Genomic DNA, 26,006 nt, shown 5'->3' with positions numbered 1-26,006 from the left:
CAGCCCGGAGGCCTCCGCACTTCCCTTGCTGGCCGCCGCCATGTTGCGGTGGCCTCCGGGAGCATGGACGCCGGGAATATGGCCGCCGGTCCGGGGACGGTGCATACGCAGCTTCAGATCTCGTCCCGAGATCTGGGGGGACGAGATCTCATTGCCGAGATTTGAATCTCGTCCCCCGAGATCTCGGGACGAGATCTGATGCCGCGCATGCGCCGTCCCCGGACCGGCGGCCATCTTTCCGGCGTCCATGCTCCCGGAGGCCACCGCAACATGGCGGCGGCCAGCAAGGGAAGTGCGGAGGCCTCCGGGCTGCGAAGAAATGCCGGCGGAGCCGCCGCCCCTGCACCGGAGCACAGCCCGCTGCCACCACCGCACCGCAGAGCGCCGCCCGCTGCCACCACCGCAGAGCCCACCTGCCCCATCCCCAGCACAGCTGCCCCATCCCCAGCACAGCTGCCCCATCCCCAGCACAGCTGCCCCATCCCCAGCACAGCTGCCCCTGCCTCAGCACAGCTGCCCCTGCCTCAGCACAGCTGCCCCTGCCTCAGCACAGCTGCCCCTGCCCCAGCACTGCTGCCCCTGCCCCAGCACTGCTGCCCCTGCCCCAGCACTGCTGCCCCTGCCCCAGCACTGCTGCCCCAGCACAACTGCCCCTGTCCCAGCACAGCTGCCCCAGCACTGCTGCCCCTGCCCCAGCACAGCTGCCCCTGCCCCAGCACTGCTGCCCCTGCCCAGCACTGCTGCCCCTGCACAGCTGCCCCTGTCCCAGCACAGCTGCCCCTGTCCCAGCACAGCTGCCCCTGCCCCAGCACAGCTGCCCCAGCACAGCTGCCCCATCACTGCTGCCCCATCACTGCTGCCCCATCACTGCTGCCCCATCACTGCTGCCCCTGCCCCAGCACTGCTGCCCCTGCCCCAGCACTGCTGCCCCTGCCCCAGCACTGCTGCCCCTGCCCCAGCACTGCTGCCCCTGCCCCAGCACAGCTGCCCCTGCCTCAGCACAGCTGCCCCCCAGCACTGCTGCCCCTGCCTCAGCACAGCTGCCCCAGCCCCAGCACAGCTGCCCCTACCCCAGCGCAGCTGCCCCAGCACAACCAACCTGCCCCAGCACAGAGCCGCCACCGCACGAGCCTGGACCACTGAATGACCCCTGTGACTACTTCTCCACCTGTGCCGGATCCCTTCCCAGGTAAGCTGAATTCGGACTGTAAGACGGACCCCCATTTGACACATTATTTTTTTTCCCCTATTTTCCTACTGAAAATTGGGGTGCGTCTTATGGTCCGGTGCGTCTTATAGTCCGAAAAATACGGTAGATTCTTTGGTTTTGTCTTCCAAGCTTCCTCTTTCATCCTACCCCAAACATACTCAATAATGTTCATGTGTGGTGACTGGACTGGCCAGTCCTTGAGCACCTTGATCTTTTTTGCCTGGAGGAACTTTGTTGTAGAGATGGATGTATAAGATGGAGCACCATCCTGCTGCAGAATTTGACCCCTTTTATGATTTGGAATATAAGAGGTAGCTAATACTTCTTGATATTTTAGGCTATTGATATTGCCTTCCACCTTGCAAATGTTTCGCACACCCCCATACTGAATGTAGCCCCAGACCATGATCTTTTCACCACCAAATTTATCTGTTTTCTGGGTGTATTTTGGATCCATATGGGCTCTAGTAGGTTTCCTGCAGTATTTGCGGCGGCTGTGGTGTAATTCTACTGAAGATTCATTAGAGAAATCCACCTTCTGCCACTTTTCCAGCATCCATCTGTTTAGCAGGCTGTGGGACTTGCAAATGCCACACGGTTTTTTTATTTGCCCTTTGTTTATTGCTGGCTTCTGGGCACTGATTCGACCATCGAGGCCATTTCAAGACAGAATCCTACAAACTGTTCTAGTAGACACAGGGACTTGAGGTGACCAGGCCTGTTGGAGGTCTGCTGCAGTGGAAGAGGGGCTTGCTTTGGATTTTCTAACCAACAAACGTTCCTCCTGAGCAGTTGTCTTGCGGGGTCTGCCAGACCTGGGCTTGTCAAACACATCTCCAGTCTCTTCGAATCTTTTTTTAATTCTTTGTACTTGACTCTGAGACACATGAAAGGTGCCAGCCACCTCTGCAGTGGATCTGGTCTTCAGCCTCTTAATAATCCAGGCTTTGGTCACAGAGTGAATGTTTGGCATGTTGTCAGAGCTCAAGTGAAGGTCTGGGGTGCTGGGTTTCTTTTTATACACACCCACTAATTAACCGATCATTTACTGAGCACAGGTGAGGATGTAAACTAGGATTGAGTGCATTATATGACCAGGCGACAAAACTTTTGTGTTGCCAAAATCTGACCATTCTGTGTCCATTAAATGATCAATGTTTCTGCATTGATGCCAATTTATTTTACTAACCTAAACCACATTTCGGAGGGTTTCAACTTTCAAAAGAATAATTTATACAACCAATGGATGAATTTAATGTCAGGTTATAAGCTTTTATTTACATAACATGGATAAGCGACTTATGTCAGGGAGTCTACAGAGAGGTTGAATAAGAGGGGTCATAGAGGGCATCCCTGTTTAACTCCCTGAAAAAGATGAATTGCTGGCGTATCGTGTCCATTGGCTGACACCCGGGTATAAACGTTAGTATGGAGGTATTGAGCATTTTGTAGGAACATTGGGCCGAAATTTCCCCTATCCAGGACTTCGTAAAGGAAAGGCCATGCCACTTTGTCAAAGGCCTTTTCGGCATCGAGACTCATCAGTATTGCAGGTGGCCTCGGTACATCTTGAGCCAGGACCATGGCTGCAACCGCCATGCGAATATTTACCACACTGCTCCGTCCCTGGGTAAATCATGTCTGAGCCGCACATAGGAGGCCAGGTAGCAGCATCTGTACTTGGTTCCCCAGGATCCTCACCAAGAGTTTATAGTCGTGATTGAGGAGTGAGATTGGGTGATAAGATTGTAGCAATAGTGGGTCTCTATTAGACTTGGGAATAACTATTGTGCGTGAATCTGTAAATTGATCAGTAGCAGCTCCCTGGAGAAAGGCTTCATTAAAGAGATTAGTCAAAATGGGTACCGAATTAGGGGTGAGAATCTTATAATGTTCTGCAGAGAAACCGTTAGGGCCCGGGGTCTTACCATTAGATGCCCCTGATCCCCTGATATAGCCTGCCTCTCATCCTCGGTGATCTCTGAGTCCAACATTGTTTGTTGATCAATAGTCAGTGATGGTAGGTTAATAAGGTTCAGGAAGGAGTCAGTTGCGGTGGGACTGGCAGGAGAGGCTCGATATAGTCTCCTCATAATAGTCACTCAAAATTTGTGTGATTTCTTCACGGCTAGTAGCCTGTAAGCCTGTTGCAGGGTTTTTTAGTTTAATAACTGGTTTGCAGGATTGTTTATTTTTGGTTAGGGTAGCTAGTAATTTGCCCGTCCTGTTTCCCCAGCGGTAAAATTTATTTCAGGTTAATTGAATTTGCCAGTGCGACTGAGAATGTATAAACGAGTCAGAAGATGTTTGGCCATAGAGCTTGTTGTGCATCCGGGGAAGCGGACAGGGAAAGTATTATCTGAGTCTGAAGGAGTGAGGCATGCAAGGCGTCAAATTTCTTTTTATGCAGTTTCCTCCTACACGACAGATAACTGATGATATGGCCTCTCATGACAGCCTTAGAAGTGGCCAAGAGCAAAGGAACATCATCAACGTTGGTGACGTTGTCATCTAGAAAGTTATTCCAGTGGGACTTGAGGAAGGTTTTAAAATAATCTTATTCTGTCACGTAGGATGGAAATCTCCAGTGTCATGTCCAAGGGCTGGAGTCTGTTAGAGCTTAAGTGTTGGGGAATCGAATCAGTTGTGTGGAGATGAGGAAGTAATCAATACGAGAGAAATTTTGGTGAGTGAGGAAATAGCATGTATATTCTCTAGCTGTAGAGTTCATCACTCTTCATAGATCACAAAACGAGAGCTGTTCCATAAACTATAGAAGAGAGGTGGTGGCCACTGAGGTTTGTGGGGAAGGAGGGGAACAGTCCATAGCAGGACACTGCTCCTACTATTATTAGATGGCTCGGTCCAAGCCCCACACAAAAAAGGGTATCAGGAGAAACTGGACCACAAAATTTTTTTGTGCAATTCCTCCTGAGTACGCCAATACCCCATATGTGGGGAAAGGCCACTGTTTGGTGCATGTGGCAGGGCTCAGAAGGAAGGGAGCACCATTTGACTTTTTGAACACAAAATATGCTGGAATCAATTGTGGCGCCATGTCGCGTTTGCCCCTCATGTACCTAAACAGTGGAATCCCCCCATTTCTAACTCAAACCCTAACCCCAACACACCTCTAACCCTAATCTCAACCCTAACCATAACCCTAAACCTAATCCCAACTCTATCCACAAACCTAACCATAACACACCCCTAACCCTAATCCCAACCATAGCCCCAACCCTAACGTTAGCTCCAACTCTAAAGTTAGCCCCAACCCTAACGTTAGCCCATTTTAAGTAGATTAAGTCATTGGCTTAATCTACTTAAAAAAAAAAAAAAAAAAATATATATATACAGTGGGGCAAAAAAGTATTTAGTCAGTCAGCAATAGTGCAAGTTCCACCACTTAAAAAGATGAGAGACGTCTGTAATTTACATCATAGGTAGACCTCAACTATGGGAGACAAACTGAGAAAAAAAAATCCAGAAAATCACATTGTCTGTTTTTTTTTCATTTTATTTGCATATTATGGTGGAAAATAAATATTTGGTCAGAAACAAAATTTCATCTCAATACTATGTGATATATCCTTTGTTGGCAATGACAGAGGTCAAACGTTTTCTGTAAGTCTTCACAAAGTTGCCACACACTGTTGTTGGTATGTTGGCCCATTCCTCCATGCAGATCTCCTCTAGAGCAGTGATGTTTTTGGCTTTTCGCTTGGCAACACGGACTTTCAACTCCCTCCAAAGGTTTTCTATAGGGTTGAGATCTGGAGACTGGCTAGGCCACTCCAGGACCTTGAAATGCTTCTTACGAAGCCACTCCTTCGTTGCCCTGGCGGTGTGCTTTGGATCATTGTCATGTTGAAAGACCCAGCCACGTTTCATCATCAATGCCTTTGCTGATGGAAGGAGGTTTGCACTCAAAATCTCACGATACATGGCCCCATTCATTCTTTCATGTACCCGGATCAGTCGTCCTGGGCCCTTTGCAGAGAAACAGCCCCAAAGCATGATGTTTCCACCACCATGCTTTACAGTAGGTATGGTGTTTGATGGATTCAACTCAGTATTCTTTTTCCTCCAAACACGACAAGTTGTGTTTCTACCAAACAGTTCCAGTTTGGTTTCATCAGACCATAGGACATTCTCCCAAAACTCCTCTGGATCATCCAAATGCTCTCTAGCAAACTTCAGACGGGCCCGGACATGTACAGGCTTAAGCAGTGGGACACGTCTGGCACTGCAGGATCTGAGTCCTTGGTGGCGTAGTGTGTTACTTATGGTAGGCCTTGTTACATTGGTCCCAGCTCTCTGCAGTTCATTCACTAGGTCCCCCCGCGTGGTTCTGGGATTTTTGCTCACCGTTCTTGTGATCATTCTGACCCCACGGGGTGGGATTTTGCGTGGAGCACCAGATCGAGGGAGATTATCAGTGGTCTTGTATGTCTTCCATTTTCTAATTATTGCTCCCACAGTTGATTTCTTCACTCCAAGCTGGTTGGCTATTGCAGATTCAGTCTTCCCAGCCTGGTGCAGGGCTACAATTTTGTTTCTGGTGTCCTTTGACAGCTCTTTGGTCTTCACCATAGTGGAGTTTGGAGTCAGACTGTTTGAGGGTGTGCACAGGTGTCTTTTTATACTGATAACAAGTTTAAACAGGTGCCATTACTACAGGTAATGAGTGGAGGAAAGAGGAGACTCTTAAAGAAGAAGTTACAGGTCTGTGAGAGCCAGAAATCTTGATTGCTTGTTTCTGACCAAATACTTATTTTCCACCATAATATGCAAATAAAATGGAAAAAAAACCAGACAATGTGGTTTTCTGGATTTTTTTTTCTCAGTTTGTCTCCCATAGTTGAGGTCTACCTATGATGTAAATTACGGACGCCTCTCATCTTTTTAAGTGGTGGAACTTGCACTATTGCTGACTGACTAAATACTTTTTTGCCCCACTGTGTGTGTGTGTGTGTGTATATATATATATATATATATATATATATATATATATATATTCCCCTCTACAAAGTACTTTATGGCCCAAATTCATCAAGACCGTTGATTTTCTTGATGAGCGGGGCATTGTGTAATCGGACTCTTTTGATTCATGAATCGGTGCATACCTCTTCTTGACTCAGGAACGTCTGACGAGTGGTCTTTTCCTCCGTGCGCCACATCAGAAATTTCAGCGTAAGATTTCTGGCGTAAAGAGCACCACAGCTTGTCATGAATTGGACATGCTGTTCCGCCCCGGTTTGACCACTTTGGAGAAATTGGCGTGCAAATGCCAAAGGTCACAAACGTTTTACACAACTAGGAGTTGTGCCAAAATTTTGTGATTTTTCAAAACAATTTACACCAGAATTCTGGTAAACTTTCTTTGATGAATTGGGGCCAGGAAATGTTCAAACAAATTTGAGAGGGGTCTAGTCACTCTCTCTTGAGTCTGAAGCTGCAATTGCTGTTGAGGCATCCCCTAAATTATTATAGAATGGGGTTTACTTCAGTTGGTCTTTCATTGTACTACTACTCTCAGGTTGGAAGTGAGTGAGTGGGTGTTAGTGTGTATCCATGGGTATGCCTTTTTGCATGGATATTATTTAATTTCCCTGAGTGCATCGAGAAGTGTTTGTTTTGGAATTGCCACACTTGTACCTATGAACCCTCCTTGACTCCTGGATTGCCTTGATATTCTCCTCTGGATCGTAGCCTACGTGTTTTTGGGATGTATATTTATTCCATTGGTCTATATCTTGCTGAGAAGGTTGGTTCCTATTACCAAACTGTTAAGAAGAAAATATGACTTTTGTAGGTTGTTCATTTCTATATTTCCCTTTTTTTCTCCTTGTTTATATTATAATAAGTACAAACTTAAAAAATAGTAGCAATATATTATTGTATAATAAATATCTAGTTCACTGGCTTCTCATTGCTAATTTACATTGTTTTGCAGTCTTTTTTTCACAAGAAATTCCAGACTTCCCATTTTCCCTGATAATTTCTCTTTCTCTTGCTCCGAAATTGTTTTTTGTTACATTGAAATTCCATTCAAGTCTGTGAAATTATAATGCACACAAATCAATACAGAGGACTACTTTGGTTGGATTGATTTCTTTCTCATGAGATTTACATTCCACTTGTTATCAAAAACACATTGTCCCAATGAAAATGGTTCCATTGAATGGCATTTCCATATGAAGTGAAAGGGATATCAAATGCTCGGATTAATCTCAGCACTGAGATGCCCTGTACACTTTCAATTAATCTGCGACACATTTGTTATGCAGAAGCATGGGAAAATGCTGATCTTTTAAGAATGACATGGCTACAAAGTTGCTTTTGGCTTGATTACTACAGCTACCTGTAGAGTACAATAATTACTGTATGGGTTTGCAGTGGAGGAAAAAGAAAGTTACAGCTGCTTAAAACTTAATAAGTGTGTGATTTGTTTCTATAAAAAGTCCAGATATATTTTTCTTTCTTGTGAAGAAAGCTAGTAGATAAGCCACGTCTTTATTCTATAGCAACTAACACAGTGTTTGTGTATCACATTAGACTCACAACTTTAGGGGAGGCAGAGGTGTTCCAGGGATTTTTTAAATGCCTCAGCTTGGTATTAAATAATTAAAGATTTTAATCCATTTTTCTCATTTCCCCGAAGCACCTGTTTTGATGATCACCTTGTCCTTGCTAGTTTCTGCTTTCTGATCTGGTTACTTGCTAGTTTCTGCTTGCTGATCCGGTCCTTGTTAGTTTCTGCTTCTTGATCCGGTCCTTGCAAGTTTCTGCTTCCAGATCCGTTCATTGCTAGTTTCTTCTTCCTGGTCAGTTCCTTGCTAGTTTCTGCTTCCTGATCCAGTCCTTGCTAGTCTCTACTTCCTGATCCGGTCCTTGCAAGTTTCTGCTTCCAGATCCGTTCATTACTAGTTTCTTCTTCCTCGTCCGGTCCTTGCTAGTTTCTGCTTCCTGGTCCCGTTCTTGACACAACAAAATGACCAGAAATGTTCTGACGGCCAATCATCGACAGAGATGCGTCACCAGGCTTTTAATAAATAAACGTTGTTTTGATTGTTTTCTCAGAAATCAATAGTACGTGTGAAAATAAGCAGCTTTGTAATTTTTCATCAGAAATCTACCTCTTTCTCCATCTCTTCTTACCAGTCATTCTCAATTCAAAGCTAATATCTGGCTTTAGTGAATACAGATTTTCCCAGTACTCAGATGACAGTTGTTGCTCATATAGTCCTTCTGTAACTTGTTTCAGTAGAACTTGCAGCATAATATCAGTGTCAATGTCTAGCTTCTCCTCCTCCCCCACTCCATAGAACTTCGTTAGAACCAACTGTCATCTCCTATCTCAGCAATGGGAAAACTCTCTTCACTAAAAACAGATTTTGCTCCTAAATTGAGAGTGAAAGATCAATCTAAGTGGAGAAAGAAGCAGAGTTCTCTGGTAAGATACAGTGGAAGTGGATATAAAAACTCACACACCCCTGTTAAAATGCCAGGCTTTTGTCATGTAAAAAGAATCATTTGAGAATTTTTTCCACCTTTAATGTCAGCAAACATCTGGACAATTCACTTGAAAAGTGAACAGAAAAACTTTCGAGTGGAAAAAGAGAAATCAAGAATTAAAATGATGTTCTGCATAAATATGCATCTATATAAATTCCTTGCAGTGGTGCTTCAAGTCTGGTAGATTGCAAATGCAACTCTTGTGTACAGCGCCCTCTTCAGGTGAACACACAGATTGTCATTTGTATTAGTGCAGCAATGTGTCTCAGTCATTACTACTGTTGCATTGCAGCGCTGGGGTCCTGGGTTCAAATCCCACCAACGACAACATCTGATCTGCAAGTATGCATGTTTGTATGTTCTTCTCATGTTTGCGTGGGTTTCCTCTGGGTTCTCCGGTTTCCTCCCACACGCAAAAGACATACTGATAGGGAATGTAGATTATGATCCCCAATGGGGACAGTGATGATAATGTCTGTAAAGCACTGTGGAATTAATGGCGCTATATTAGTGAGTAATATAAAAAAAATAATTACAGGTCTTACCTCTCTCTGGCTTTGCAATTGCAAAACTTTGATCTTCTGGGTAAGTCATTCTTTTGTTGATTTAGAGGTTTGCTTAGGGCATTGTCATGCTAAAAGGTGAAATTCCTCCTCTTCTTTTTAGCAGAGGCCTGAAAGTTCTGTTGAAATATTGACTGTTATTTGGTGATTCACAGGGTTGGCTTTGCACCAAACATACCATTCGGAATTATAGCCAAAAGTTCAACCTTGGTCTCATCACACCATAACATGTTTTCCCAAATGCGTTTGGCAGACTATGTAGGTTTTGGCAAAACTTTGCTGGGCTTGGATATTTTTCTTTGTAAGAAAAGGCTTTTGCCTTGCCACTGGTCATGAGCGAACATGCTCAGATGTTAACCAATTGAGTTTTGCATGCTCGAAAAATATGTTTGAGTCCCCGTGCCTGCATGGCTTGCAGCTGTTCGACAGTCACAACACATGCAGGGATTGCCTAACAAACAGACAATCTAAATATGTTTTGTGGCTGTTGAACAGCTGCGAGACGTGCAGGCGCTGGAGTCAAGCATATTTTTCTCTAGTCACCTTCCACAACAGCCACCTTGGAGGTTGTCTCCCCCCCAATGGGGGACAGGAAGCACAAAGAGGTTAAAAAACCCTCCCCTTCCTGCTACCTCCAGTGTTTTTCCTGTCCCCTACTGGGGCTTGAAGAGGTTACAAGGGGCTGCCGTGGCCAGCGAGCGGAGCTCCTATATACTCACAGCTGGGCAGCAGAGGTCGGGGGGTTCGCCTCTCCTCCTCCGGGCGCTGCTCCCGTCTACCCCTTCTGGTGTGACTCGGGACTTCTTCCGCCCCTCCCGTCCCCTCTGGGGTAAAGCGGGGCGGTATGGTGCCGGTCGGGGTCCTCCAGTCACCTCCCTGGCTTCCTCCTTCCTCCCACGCTGTTGTACGGAGGTCGCGCGTGCGTCGGAGGGGGCGGGCTCTCGTCCGGAAGTGACGTCGGCGCGTGCTTCTGGTTTGCATCCCCCAGCGTTTCCTGTGATGGGAGACATGCGTCAGCGCCCGGGGAATCCTATGGAAGCAGGGCTCGGACGATCGTTCCTCCCCAGGGACAGGAGGAAGGAGGGGCACAAAACAACCAAACGCTGCAACACCCACATAAGGGTGCCACAGACTCCAGGTAAGCGCAGTGTGTCTAGAGTGAGTGCGGACATGGATGGTGAGAAGCCTTCAGCTGCTGCATCTGCAGAGCCCAGCGTTCCCCCTCCTACAGTGAGTAGCAGGGCCGGTCCCTTATCTGTCAAACTTGGGTGGCACGGGTCTGAGTAAAGCCTTCTCTCTCTTCTTACAGGAAGACAAGGCCTTTGCCCCAAGAAACCCCCGCAAATGTGGTATCTGTGGTGTCAGGTTCCCTTCTGATTATAAAAAGAAGTTATGCCAACCCTGTACGTAGAATATTTTGCGCACCGACCAACCCTCCCTGTTTGACAGCATAAAGACTCTCATTAGGCAGGAGGTTCAGACCTCCATGGCAGCCCAGAACCCGGTGACCCAGGGCCCTCCCCCCAATAAAGAAGAAAAGGGCACCTACGGAAGCAGATTCAGATTCGGGGGAAGTCCGTTCCTCAGGATCAGAGGATATTTGGGAGAATGAGGGCTCCACATCCACCTCCAAACACAACACAAAAAAATACAATTTCTCCTTTAAGGATATGGAGGAGTTGGTCTCCGTGGTGAGAAATACCATGGGAGTGGAGGAGGAGGAGGTCAAGCTCACAGTCCAAGATGAGATGTTTGGGGGGTTGAAACCAAGGGGTAGAAAGGGTTTCCCGGTTCATGAAATTATACAGAATTTGATAGTTCAGGAGTGGTCCTCTCCCGAGAAGGCACTCAGCGTGCCCTCTGAACTAAAAAAACGCTTTCCCCTCGAAGGTGACAGCTATATTTGGGAGATCCCTAAAATAGATGTTCCGGTCTCTAAAGTGACTAGGAAGACGTCCCTTCCCTTCGAGGATGCTTCCCAGTTGAAGGATCCTATGGATCGCAAGATAGAAAGTCACCTTAAAAAATCCTGGGAAGCTTCTACGAACCTGCTCAAAGCGAATATTGCATCCACTTGCATCGCCAGATCTTTGTTCTTCTGGCTGCGTACGTTAGAGGACCAGCTCTCAGGGGGTACCCCCAGAGAGGAAATCTTAGATTTCCTTTCCATCCTCCAGAAAGCAACAGGTTGTTTAGCCGATGCTCCCGGAGAAACGGTGCGGGTAGCAGCAAGGTCCCTAGTCCTTTCAAATTCGGCTAGAAGAGCCTTGTGGCTGAAGTCATGGGGAGGCGACATTACCTCTAAGACAAAACTCTGTGCCATCCCCTTCCAGGGGCACCACGTGTTCGGGCCAGTCTTGGATGACATCCTCAAAAAGGCTTCCGACAAAAAGAAATCGCTGCCGGAGCAGAGAGCCACCAAAAGACGATTTTTTCATCCCTCAAGAGAACAGTCCTCCCAGAAGGAATTCAGAGGGAAAGGCAAGCCGGGACGATGGAGCTACCCGAAGGGGGGTAAAGGGAGAAACATCCTTGTCCCCCAGCAACAACAGCCCCCGGACAAACAGTGACTCCCCAGTGGGGGGTCGACTCACTCAGTTTTTTGCCCAATGGCAGGCCACGACCTCGAACCAGTGGATCCTGCATACTATACAGTCAGGACTGAAACTGAACCCCCCCCCCACATGCTTTAAGAGTCACCCCTGCACAGTCCCCAAGTCTCCAAAAGGTCCTGCTTCTTCAGATAGAAGATCTATTACGGGAAAAAGTGATCTCGTACGTACCTCCACAAGAAATTGGCAGAGGACATTACTCCCGCCTGTTCCTGATAAGAAAGCCCTCAAGCAAGCACAGGCTTATCATAAACCTGAAACCCCTGAATCGCTTCATCAAATACCGGAGGTTCAAGATGGAGTCAGTGAAATCGGCAATCCCTCTTATTGGACAGGGCTGGCAGATGGCTACGATAGACCTAAGGGACGCTTATTACCACGTCCCAATTCATCCGGATCACCGGAAGTTCCTGAGGTTCGTGGTCTCCCACGACCAGGGGATCAGCCATCTCCAGTTCAACACCTTCCCATTTGGCGTATTCCTGGCACCAAGGGTATTTATGAAAATCATGAGGGAAGCAGTCATTTCTATCCATCTTCAGGGGATCTGCATTGTGCCATATTTAGACGATCTGCTCATCGTCGCTCCATCGGTATCCCGTCTGAACCAGGACGTATCAAAGACCCTGCAGATACTCGAATACCTAGGGTGGATCCCGAATCTCCAGAACTTGGCCCTTTATCCTTCCCCAAGGAAAAAATTCCTAGGGATCCTCTTAGATTCAGAAAAGAGGACGTCCTTTCTCCCCGAGGATCGTCAATCAGACCTTCGTCAGAGAATAATCCGATTCAGAGAACAAAGGGCACAGACTCTGAGGGACACCATGTCTATCCTGGGTTCCCTTACATCGTGTATTCAGGCGGTATCCTGGGCACAGGCACACACGCGAGTCCTCCAGTCATACGTCCTGGTAAACGCAAGGAAGTATCCAAACAACCTGTCAAAAAGGATTCCACTTCCAGGACATATAAAATCGGCCCTCTTGTGGTGGCTGAATTTACCGGAACTTAAGACGAGGAATAAGCTGGGACCAGCTTCCTCTGAAAATACTATGTACTGATGCCAGTCTGAGAGGTTGGGGAGCCGTGGTGGAGGAGTCATACTTCCAGGGACAGTGGCCCCAGAACATAAGATCCTGATCCTCGAATCTAAGAGAATTGAAGGCAGTGGAAGAAGCACTGAAATCCGCGTCATCCCTTATCTGAAACCATCACGTTCGGATATACTCCGACAACGTAACCACGGTGGCATATCTCATACATCAGGTGGGCACGAAGTACGCCAGTCTGAAGACAGTGGCAACAAGAATCTTCCTCTGGGCAGAGAAGCACCTGTTATCCATCTCCGCGGTACACCTGAAGGGGTTGGAAAACTTCCAGGCGGACTTCCTAAGCAGGAAAGATGTCCATCCGGGAGAGTGGTGTCTGAACCAGGAGGTCTTCCAGTCTCTGACCTCGAGATGGGGAGACCCAGAAGTTGACCTATTTGCAAATGCGCAAAATGCAAAAACGACAACCTATTTCTCTCTCAGTCCCACGTACGGGGCCCGGGGGACCGATGCGTTCGCTCATCCATGGGTCTTCAGACTGGCCTATGCCTTTCCTCCAATCCCTATGCTGGCAAAAATGCTGCAGAAGATCAGAGCAGACAGGGTCACGACAATCTGGTGGCTCCTATGTGGCCAGGACGAAGCTGGTACAGCGCCCTGTTGGACATTGCCCAGGAAGGTCCCTTGCTTCTACCCCAAAAGACCGACCTCCTTTTTCAGGGTCCCTTACTGCACCCAAACCCCAGCAAGTTAAGTCTAGCGGCTTGGTTATTGAGGCCAACATTCTAAAAGCCAAAGGGCTATCGGATGAAGTAATCCGAACCCTTCAAAAAAGTAGAAAGCCGGTAACCAATGCCATTTACTGCAAAATATGGAAACAATTTTCTTCCTGGTGCTTTCCTGGGGCCCCTGACCCCTTCCATCCGAATATTGCCCAGGTCCTAGATTTCCTGCAAAAAGGTTTAGAGCTAGGACTTACTCCAAGCACGCTAAGGGTACAAGTATCTGCCCTTAGCTCCTTTTTTGACCAGGACCTAGACAGACACCGCTGGGTTAAACGATTCATGACCGCTGCAGGCAGAATACGTCCTTCACTCCCTAGTCGCGTTCCCCCCTAGGATCTTAATTTAGTTCTCAATAGCCTAACACAGGCCCTGTTTGAGCCCCTGTCAGAAATTCCATTGAGAATTCTCACACTCAAAACAGTCTTTCTTGTAGCAATCACCACTGCTAGACGGGTAGGGGAGCTACAGGCCCTATCGGTACAGGAGCCATACCTCCTGCTCAACTCTGACAGTATAGTACTGCGCCTAGACCCCTCCTTTATGCCCAAAGTGGTGTCAGACTTCCATAGAGGTCAGGATATCGTGTTGCCCTCATTTGCCCAAATCCTTCTAACACGAAGGAAGAAAAATTTCATACCTTGGATGTCCGCAACGTGGTTCTCCACTACCTCGAATTAACCAGGGATTGGAGAATCGACCAGAATCTGTTCCTTCAATATTCAGTACGGAGTAAGGGAAAGAAGGCGACAAAAAGCACGATAGCAGGTTGGATCAAGCAGTCCATCTCCCTGGCATATTCTTCAAGAGATCCCTCTCCTCCCGAGTCGCTAAAGGCTCACTCTACTCGATCAGTCGCTACATCATGGGCAGCAAGAGGGAACGCGTCTTCAGAGCAGATATGCAGAGCTGCCACCTGGTCCTCTGTACACACCTTTACCAGACACTATAGACTGAATTTTAATAGGGACCTAACATTCGGCAGACACGTTCTGCAAGCCGTGATCCCTCCCTAAAAATTAGTGTTGGTATAACTCCAAGGTGGCTGTCGTGGAAGGTGACTAGAGAAAATAGAATTAGACTTACCGGTAATTCGGTTTCTAGGAACCTTCCACGACAGCACTAATTTCCCTCCCTATCTGATATCTTTACCGGATGATTCCTGCTCTACTGGCGGTAACTATTCATGCTAGTATGTCCAGAAAAAACACTGGAGGTAGCAGGAAGGGGAGGGTTATTTAACCTCTTTGTGTTTCCTGTCCCCCATTAGGGCGGGGAGACAACCTCCAAGGTGGCTGTCGTGGAAGGTTCCTAGAAACCGAATTACTGGTAAGTCTAATTCTATTTTCGAGCACGCCAAACTCACTCATCACCCGAGCATGCTCGGATAACACCTTGATGAGCACATTTGCTCATCACTACATGCCACCCTACTCCACAGGCAGGAGCGGACATATACCGCATGTTCAGCCGGTGCGGCTGCATCGGGGCCCTGAGACTCTGGGGGGGGCCCCTGCAGGGAGGCTAATAATGATGGCAATCTGGCCTATTTATCCGAAGCCGAGGCTCCGGGGGGGCTCATGGCCAGATTGCCCTCGTGTGGCATGCAGAGAGAGATCCCTGAAGCTCCGCTGCCTACACGAGAAAATGGCAGCGGAGCTGCAGTGATCCATCATACTTCCTGCCCGCACTTCCTGTCTCACACAGCAGTCAGCGTGTGTGTACGTACATGTGTGTGCGTGCATAGCGCTGCAGGGGAAGGTGCAGAGAGGTGAATGATGCTGTGTGTGTCTGTGTAGATGGAGGCGAGGGCAATGATGGGGGTGATGGGGAGAAGTCAATGATGGGGGTGATGGAGAAGGCAATGATAGGAGTGGGGGGGAAACAATGATGGGGTGGTGGAGGAGGAAATGAAGGAGGTGGTGGAATGGGCAATGATGGTGGGGGGAAATGATGGTGGTGGGGGAGAAGGCAATGATGGAGGTGGTGAAATGGACAATGATGGTCGTCGAAAGGGCAATAATAGGGTTCTGGGGAGGAGGAAATGATGGAGGTGGTGGAATGGGCAATGATGGGCTGGTGGGGGAAAAGACAATGGTGGTGGGGGGAAAAGACAATTATGGTGGTGGTGGAAAGGGCAATGATGGGGATGGTGGGGGAGGAGGAAATAATAAAGGTGGTGGAATGGGCAATGATGGGGGTGGTGAGGGAGAAGGCAATGATGGTGGCAGTGGAAAGGACAATGATGGGGTGGTGGGGAAGGAGGCACTGATGGAGGTGGTGGGGAAGAAGGCAATGATGGGGGTGGTGGGGGAGAAGGCAATGATGAGGTTGGTGGGGAAGAAAGCAATGATGGAGGTGGTGGAAAGGGCAATGATGGGGGTGATAGGGGTGGAGGAAATGATGAAGGTGGTGAAATGGGCAATGATGGGGTGGTAGGGGAGAAGGCAATGATGGAGGTGTTAGAATGGGCAATGATGGGGAAGTGGGGAGAAAGCATTGATTGAGGTGAAAGAAAGGGCTATGATAGGGGTGCTGGGTGAGAAGGCAGTGTTGGGGGTGGGGGAGAGGACAATAATGGGATGCGGGGGGGAGAATAATGAGAGGTGTAGACGATTGGGATGGGAGGAAGGGGGATTTATAATGGATCTAGGAATAGGGGGAGATGGAGGAAGACGTTATTATCGCTTATTATGTTTAACACAGTCCATTAGTATATAGTGTACTCATTTATTTTACATAGCACAGCCCCTTAGTATATAATGTACTTACTTATGTTTAGCACAGTCCCTTAGTATATAGTGTACTCGCTTATTATGTATAGCACATCCCTTAGTATATAGTGTAGTCACTTTTTATGTATAGCAGAGTCCCTTAGTATATAGTGTACTCATATTATGTATAACTTCATCCTTAGGGTACCGTTACACCTAGCGATGCACCAGCGATCCCGACCAGTGATATGACGCGGTCAGGATCACTGGTGCATCGCTAGGTGGTCGCTAGTGAGCTGCCACACAGGCAGATCTCACCGGCGACATCGCTGGGGACGGGGATCGCTACTTACCTGTCAGACGAGGCGATCCTGCGTCCTCCCGCCCGGCTCCACGCGTCGCTCGTCGGCGCCACAGGAAGCGCCGCAGGAAGTGACCGACGAGGAATGGTCCAGCAGCTTCTTGCGTGATCAGCGATAACCAGCGGGGGGGCCGGTCGGAGGTAAGCATCACATGCAGCGATATCGCTAGCAATATCGCTGTAACGTCACAAAATCGGTGACTTTACAGCGATATTGCTAGCGATATCGCAGTGTGTAACGGGGGCTTTAGTTACATAGTTTCCACTTTTTATCATGTATAACACCGTCCCTTATTACATACCATCCTCTCTAATTATATATGGTGCCATCCGTTATTATATAGCTTCCTCTGCTGTTATGTACAGTGCTGTCTCTTACATAGTGTACTCTTGTTATTTTTGTTATTCACAGCACTCCCTTTTATCACATAGTCTGCTCTCTTTTTAGATATAAAATGACTGCTGATGGAGCAGCCGGTGACCAGACTACCAGTCCACCACCACCTCCATTAGAAAAGAAGCTTTCCCATGCTCCTTCAGCCATCTTTGCATTATATATCTAACGAGAGGACGGTATGCAATTAAAAACAGGCCTCTATATAATCCAATATGTAAGGGACAGTGCTGTACAAGACAGGGCACATTATAAGGGACAGCAATATACATAACAAAGGAGACTATGTAATATATACACATGTATGTGTGTGGATATATATATATATATATATATATATATATCTTTGTCACCATAGAAGGAGGGGGCCCAGACACATTTTTTGCACAAGGGCCCTAAGCTGTCAGTGTCCGCCCCTGTCCACAGGCCTGACCTATGAAGAATGCAGGAGATTGTTGTCATATGCAGTATACAACTAGTACTTGCCAGAAATTCTTGCAGCTGTTTTAATGTTGCTGTAGGCCTCTTTGCAACCTCCCGGACCAATTTTCTTTTTGTTTTTTCATCAATTTTTGATGCACGTCCAGTTGTAGGTAATGAGTTCTTCATGACTGTCTTCACAGTGTTCTATGGTACATCCAAAGCGTTTGGAATTTTTTTGTAGCGTTCTCCTGAATGATATCTTTCACCAGTGAGATCCCTCTGCTATGTTGTAAGCTGTTTATGGACAATGACTTTTGTTGAAAACTGCAGCTAAGAAAATGTCAGGAAAATTCTACTGACAGCTAAATTTAGTATGGCATTAATCAGAATTACTGTAAATGATGGCAGCTGTGAACTGACTACTATATAATGAGTTTAAATGTAATTGAATAATTCTGAGCACATTCTCATCCCCAATTATTAAAGAGTGTTCACACTTATACAACCACTATTTTAGTTTAATTATTTTTATTTTTCCCCTCAAACTTATTTCAGTTAATTTCCACAAATCTATTGAGAAACAATGTGTAACATTAAGGGTAAACTTACACAGGGCGTTTTTGTTGCTTTTTTTTCTGCAGCAAAACCTGATTTCTTTGCAGGAAATAAGCTGCGGCAAAAACGCATGTTATATTACATAGATAGAAGAAAAGCCAGCAATTCATGTGCCACATACAGTAGTATCACTGCGTGACAGGTTAGAATAGATAGAATAGATATATACACATAGAATACAGAGATATACAGTTGCCAGTGACATACACATATATATGTATTTATATTACATAGATATAGATGAAAGCCGGTAATTCATGCGCCGTGTACTGTAAAATCACTGCAGGAGCCGACAGGATAGAAGAGATGGATTACATACAGTAAATACACATAGAATAGATAAATATACAGATGTCTGTGACAAATACAATTTGTACGGTGTGTGTACAGATTACTGTACATGTTTTAATTATTAAAAGATTATTTGTCGGAAAAAAATGGAATAGGCTTCCTCGTAATTTTCATAACCCGCAGAGGGAAAGACAATGGCTGGGGGCAGATGTTTATAGCCTGGGAATGGGGTAATATCCATGGAGCTTCCCTGGCTATTAATATCAGCTCACAACTGTATACTTAGGCTTTACTGGTTATTAAAATGGGGGACCCTAAAAAAATGACATAGGGTCATGGATACTGCCCCCCCCAGGGTACAAACACCAGCTTTATGTCGCCCCAGAGAAGGCGCATCTATAATATGTGGGGGGGATGGTGTCACCTTTGTATTGTCAGGTGACATCAAGCCCCGAGGTTAGTAATGGAGAGGCATAAATAAGATGCCCCCATTACTAACCCCATAGTCACATTGTATGAAAACACATACACCCAGAAAAAAGTCCTTTAATTGAAAGAAAGACAGACTCCTTTAATAATCTCAATTAAACCATACTTACGATCTCGCCTAATTCCACCGAAGCCCTCTTACTCCTGTAATAAACCAAAAATAAACAGCAACAATATCCCTCACCTATCCGTCGTTCTGTCCCACACAATAATCCGTCTGGAGGATAAATAGTTTTCAACCTGGACGGTGCCAAGATGCGAGAGTCCATGCTGAGAACCACTGGTGAATGAGGAGCTGGGAGCACAGCGTCAGTGACCTTGGTGAGATCCCCGCTAGCACCGTGAGAAAGTGGCATGTGCAGAGGCGAGTTCACTGGGAGAATTTCACTGCGGTGAATTTGTACTGCGTATTTTATGATTGAAAGATGTTGCATTATTTGTATCAGCCAAAAGGGACACTTTTCCATATGTGCCCTTCATTTTGGACATGGCTATAGCGTTTACTGGTTATCTGTGAGCGGACACTTATGTCTGTGAACATTCGTATACATTAATATCATACCTGTATTATGTGAAGTTTCTGCAGTTATGATCCTGGTATTATTTTTATGTTCATGGCTTCTGCTCAGTTTAAGTGAAGAACTTGGCTAAAGGGCAATGGGATAACAATCTTTAAATATCTCTAATGACCCTACAAAGTAATCTGTGTGGATTCATATTCCTTGTCCTATAAATGGGAGCAATACCACCCATTGAGAACAGAGAAATGGAGATTGCACTCAGAATGGGTAGGAAAAACTTTTAAAGTGTCAGCAATAAAATGTGGAATTTATTACTTTGACTGATCCGTCTTATGATGTAATGGATATACTGCCACAGACCATTCCAGTGTTTACGTTTTTATATACTTTTTTGTTGTTATATTATGCATTTGTATATAAATTCTCTTTTAAAACTTTAATTTTTATATCTTCATCTCTGTTGAACTTGAGTTTACTTAGTTTCTATTGCTTTCAGATGTATTGTATTTAAAGAGCTAGATTTTGGAAATTTGCAAGAGAAAACAGACAAACCCATTGTAGGAAAAAAACTCTGTTACACACCTTTTCTGAATCACATTAGTGGGTGTTCATATGTAAACTAAGATATATCCAGACCTGATTACCCAAGAAGCGTAACATGGCCATACCAAAGTGCCATAGCTGTGATTATGTGCGTGCTTCTCAGACAATCAGAATTGTCTCTCAGTAAAAGGGCTGTCAACAATTTCAACATATTTTATTCCATTGGCTTCTCCGGCATAAATATAAAAAATAAAGCTAACCTGACCCACTTCTGCACCAGAGCCTGACTTTCTGCCTTTGTGAAATGGCTGCATCGGTGACATCAAGTCAACATGACATGACCACTGTTCTGAGCGGTGATGCCAATGTAGCTGACGCCAGATCACTCTAGTAACAGACGTGTCTATCTCCCATGTGTGATAGTTTTATGGGTATGTTCAGTTGCGAATGCTTGTCCCATATCTGGAACACATTCTGATAAACCACATAGGAATAGTCCGTTCACTTGCAACTAAAAACAAGCTAAACTGATACCATGTTCCAGCTGTTTAAATAAAATCTAAGCCCCTAAACCAGCAAGTTATACCCAAGTATTACAGTTGATAAAGAAAAAATGTCAGAACCTTCTCCTAACTTGTGGCGTCCCTGATGCCTCCTATAAATAATCACGCAATGGTAACATTGTGACAGTCCTACTAATTCGAAAAGATGCCTGGAATATTGGCAGGTAGGCGGAGGGTTTGCTGGTTACTGGTCCGGCAGCCACAGACTACCAATGTGGCCTTTGAACCAGGGTCCTGCCAATCTTTTTTGCTTAACTCCATCTAGTACCCGCAAGTCTGGCGCAGATAATTAGGATATTGATTTGCTTTGAGAAGGTTTGTGTTTGAAGTTGTCACCCAACCCCTTGATTATTTTTTTATTTAATGGTGAAAATAGCAAAATGAGTGATACTCTTCTTACCATTCCCCTGCCACACTGATTGGTCTCTGTTCCTCCTGGTCCAGTGTTGATATGTTGGCAAAACCTGCACCCAGTGCTGGCACCACTGAGGTCACCACTGTGGCTGTTTTTCATGGGTGTTGACCATGTCAATCAAATTAAATGAATACATGTTTAAGAAAGGAGCCCTTTTTATAGATGTAACAGTAAATTTCCTTTTTCCTGGGAATAAAACATGAAATATCTGACTTGCTATGGCCGTCTCATTTTAGTCGCACACTCCTAACGTGCAAAAATTGTTATCTACTTTATGCAGCTTCACTGATAACTTAGATGAAGCCATATACTCTTCCCAAGCACAGATAAACCGTATACCTATGCCAAAGATGGATCAGCTAATTGTGATTTGTTAATTATTCATGGGATTGCTTGAAAGAAAGGAGAAATAAAGCTCATCTCCTATAACAATGCATCTCCGCTGTTGCTGTTTCACTAACCAAATTGTCCAGCAGGAAAAAAAAACCAACAAAACTCTGCACTGGCTACAATCCGGTGCATAATAAAGGTAACAAATACTCGTCTGTTCCATCTTTTTCCTGCAGGGCCAAGTTATAAAACACATAGGGAGAGAAGATTTAGGATTCAGTTAAGATACAGGCTGAGCAGAAACCAATAACTACATATGAGAAGAAAAAACTGCACCATCGGAGAATTCATTATTGACTTTCACATGTCAATAATTAACAGCTCATCAGTGCATTTCTGCAAATATGGGCCATGTTCCTAAACAAGGGAGTATCCTTAGATAATTGGAACCTATTGAACTCTGTTCATCTTGTGCTGCATATAGATCGTTCTCTTTCATACGTATTACTGCTCTCACATGACAAGACCAGCTGCCCTCTTTTTTTTAAAACATCATCTGCAAATTAAGCAAAATATTGTCACAATTCAATATTGTTTGGGCTACACACTATACATTATAGCATTGCATTTCAAAGGGTTGGGAAGAAAGGACTTTATAGTCCACTTCAATGATATCTGACGGCTTTACTGTTACAGCTGTACTGTGCTTACCATTTTTTTAAGAGATTTAGGAAAATGTGACCTCATTTATGTTGTGTTTCATATTCATTGCGACAAATCTACACTCAGTAGAAGAAACTACAGGTTTTTGGAATAAGCAAATGACTAGGTTTATGCTCTGATTATAGCGTTTTGAATACTGTTCTGATGTTTTAACCAGTGACTAGAACTGTAACTTGCAGATGATTTTATTGAAACATTTAAGATGATTCATTGTTTTCTTTCTTCATATTGGTAGGGAAAATCGAAATATAATTATTATCTGTAAAAAATAGAGGCAGCTGTAACACGACTTTTAAGCACAGTCTTTAAAGAGGCAGTCCGGCACCTAAAACATATTTTCTAAATATATATATTTACAGTCTAGCCAGTTTTGCACTTTATTACTATCTAATAGCTAAATGCGTGGGTTTTTTAAAACTTTTTTACTGTCCTTCCTGTGACATTTGAGAGGAGTTTCAAACATGATGTCACAGAAGGCTGGGGCTGCACTCACTTTGCTTCGCGGTCCATCACCCCTCCTGGAACATGATGTCACAGGAGGCTGGGGCTGCACTCACTCTCCTCAGCGTCCATCACCCCTCCTGGAACATGATGTCACAGGAGGCTGGGGCTGCACTCACTCTCCTCAGCGTCCATCACCCCTCCTGGAACATGATGTCACAGGAGGCTGGGGCTGCACTCACTCTCCTCAGCGTCCATCACCCCTCCTGGAACATGATGTCACAGGAGTCTGGGGCTGCACTCACTCTCCTCGGCGTCCATCACCACTCCTGGAACATGATGTCACAGGAGGCTAGGGCTGCACTCACTCTCCTCAGCATCCATCACCCCTCCTGGAACATGATGTCTCAAGAGGCTGGGGCTGCACTCACTCCCCGCAGCAGTCATCACCCCTCCTGGAACAGGACATCACAGGGGGCAGAGCTGTAGTTACTCACCAGTTTGTTACATCACCACTCCATCTGATGACGTCCTGGATACTGGGTGCTGGATGTTGTGGTAGATGTGAGTGCAGCACCAGCACTGTGCTTCTGTCTCCAAAAATGCCGTAGATTCCATCTCTGCCATAGCTTCTGTGAAAGAAGATGTCATTGGGGTCGGACATAGAAGCAGTGAGTGACACCTGCACCACCCCACAGCTTCTAGCTTCGCCCTCAAACAAATCCTCAACAGGGGATGGTGTCACTCACTACTTCTATCTCTGCCTCCTGACTGCATCTTTCAAAGAAGCCATGGCAGAGGCAGAGATGGAATCAGAGTGCCGACCCTGCAATCACCTGCATCATGTAGAACGTCTTCAAAGGGGGTGGCAGTGCAAGAAACTATTGAGTAACTACAGCACCACCCCCTGTGACGTCCTGCTTGAGGAGGGTCGATGGACACTGAGGTTAGTAAGTGCTACCCCAATCTCCTGAGAAGCGAGTGCTGGTCTCTTACTGGACTTTCTGCTTTGAGCTTTTTGACCATGCACTATGCAGGGGAGCTGAATCGCTACCTTTGCCAAATTACAAAATTGGTTAGGATGGAAGGCTAAATATTTACATAATACATTTTAGATACCGGTCCACCCCTTTAGGATAAGTGCACACGTAGCAGAAAATGTCTGCTCAAAAACCTGACACCCTTCGCAGAAACCGCACCTTTTTTTCCACGGCGTTTTTGCGCGTTTTTGATGCGCTTTTTTCCGCAGCGGTTTCAAAACGCATGGAACGAGCCAAAAACGCGGAAAAATCCACAAAATTAATGAGCATGCTGCGTTTTTTACCGTGATGCGGTTTTTTTGCGGTAAAAAACGCATCAATGTGCACAAAAAGTGCATAATACATAGAAATGACTGGGAAGTTTATTTTTAGCGATTTTATAGTGAAAACCGCTAAAAAAACCACTAGAAAAACGCTGTGTGTGAACACAGCCTTAAAGTAGGTCTCCATGATGACTTTAATGTTAAATTTATAGCAAGGAATTATTTTGAGGATGATTGAAAAATTCACAAAAATAAACTTTACAGAGGACCTGTGACTAAATGTGACTGTTCTCCTGAATCTGGTGTTATTTTTCTTTTGTTACTGCATCTTACCTTTCCTGTGATAGGAGCCTATTTTTGCTGTATGTAAATATAGTCTTTTTAACTACAGACTGCTGACCACTCATAGACTTCTTGGCAGACTGCGTTCTACTTTGTAGCGATGTTCTAAAACGTCACTGAATAGTAGAGAAGCTGCGGGAGTGAAGAGCCAGTCAATCATAGCCAGGAGAAAGCAGGAATGGTTTGTTCCCGTCTCTGCCTTCCTGATCGCTGTATACAGAGCACTAAACAAGCGCTGTGCTTACCCTGACCCGCAGGATGAGTATATTTTGTGGGTTACCCATCCAGCATCGCACTTTAACTGTACTGGCATCCTGATGGGGTATAGTAGGAGCATCATGCCGTGCGTGTGGAGGAATTCGCTGTGGGGGTATCTTGCTGTGTTTTGGGGGTACTTTTTTGTCATCATAGTTTATTATCTGCTATTCAAGGGTTTTTTCTTTTATCCTTTGTTATTACATATTTAAACTAGTCCATTAGGCCACATGCTTTTTACTACTCTTACAAAACATATTACATAACATTATATAACATAGTAACATATTATATAATGTTTTATTTTAAGACCTACTAATTCAAATGTACGTACCGTAATTAATTGTAATTAAAAAACCCCTTTAGCTTTTGTTTTGTTTCTATATGAAAAGGTTCATAGTTATATTTGATAAGGAAAAACTTCCTCAATTGTAGACATTTTTGTCATAAATATCAAGGTTGGCCTGCAACTTTGTCTAAGCTTTTAATTTTGTCCCTCTGTGTATTTGAGTTTGCGGTCCATGATTACATGCATCCGCTTCCTATCCCAGCGATCATGTGATTTTGAGGACTAATGAGGGAGCAAGAGCAGCTGTGTACTAGGAGACCCAGTTAGCTCTACTATGCATTTCCACTGTAACTGGGGCTACCAAGTAAAATTAAATATACAATTGTTGAAACACCTCTCAAAGTATTTTATAATCTTTTGGGGGGGTAGAATATGTGAGATAAATGAAAGAGGAATAAAATAAGTAAAAAAAAAAAAAATGATGCCAATTCAAATAGTTTTTACTAGCCCCACCCACATTTAAAAATAAAAATGACAGATATATAAAAATGATTGCTACCGAAAGGGGACAAATTGAAAAATGTATTTGTGTGTTTTTTTTTTTTTGCTGTCATAAAAAATAAATTAAAAAAGTGAAAAACACACTGCATAATCGCGGTGAATGAGCATTACTAGAAAGCTCTTTTGTGATAGTCATAAAGTCTAAATATGTTAACAATCGCGTAACGAATGAGCAAATCGTTTATAAATCAGGTGAAATGATTTTTTTTGTTTGCCCAAAAAAATCATCTTTCTCGGAAGCACAACATCAAGCAGGGCCATGACATGAACAGTCGCAGCCTACGCACACTTTACCAACAATTCCAGATCGTTATGCGCACCGGAAGCGCAATCTTCCTATGTAAACTGGCTGTTAAATGTCTGCCTAAACAAACATGATTCTGGTTGGTCATAATTTAACGCTACTGCTTGCACAGTATTAATGCGCCCTATGGCTAGGTTCATATGCAGCGTTTGCAGTATGTTTTATTATGCAAATAGAAATCTCCATTTTACAGTGCCAGCAGCAGCTATGAGAGCTCAGAAATCTCACGCACACAATTGTATTTTTTTCCTGACTGAATCTGAGAACTTCAGTGTTTCGAAATCTGCAGCCGGTCAATTCTTTCAGCATTTTGCCTTTTTTTTTTCACACATAGAAAGCAATTAAAAAGTACAGAAACATTTTTTGCTCATCTTTTTTGCTGCCAAGAGAGCAGG

The 26,006-nt window shown here is 45.0% G+C and overlaps 1 protein-coding gene across 2 annotated transcripts in view; it reads left to right on the top strand.

Annotated features, from left to right (window-relative positions):
• ATP9B (ATPase phospholipid transporting 9B (putative)) overlaps window positions 1-26,006 on the top strand; it is a 478,099-nt gene that overhangs the window by 57,674 nt on the left and 394,419 nt on the right. The window lies entirely within an intron of this gene.

This window comes from Dendrobates tinctorius, unplaced genomic scaffold (assembly GCF_039654945.1).
Source record: "Dendrobates tinctorius isolate UK_male_01 unplaced genomic scaffold, ASM3965494v1 ptg000004l, whole genome shotgun sequence".
NCBI lineage: Eukaryota > Metazoa > Chordata > Amphibia > Anura > Dendrobatidae > Dendrobates > Dendrobates tinctorius.
Note: the sequence above shows the minus strand (reverse complement) of the source record. Positions and strands in the feature narration are given on the sequence as shown.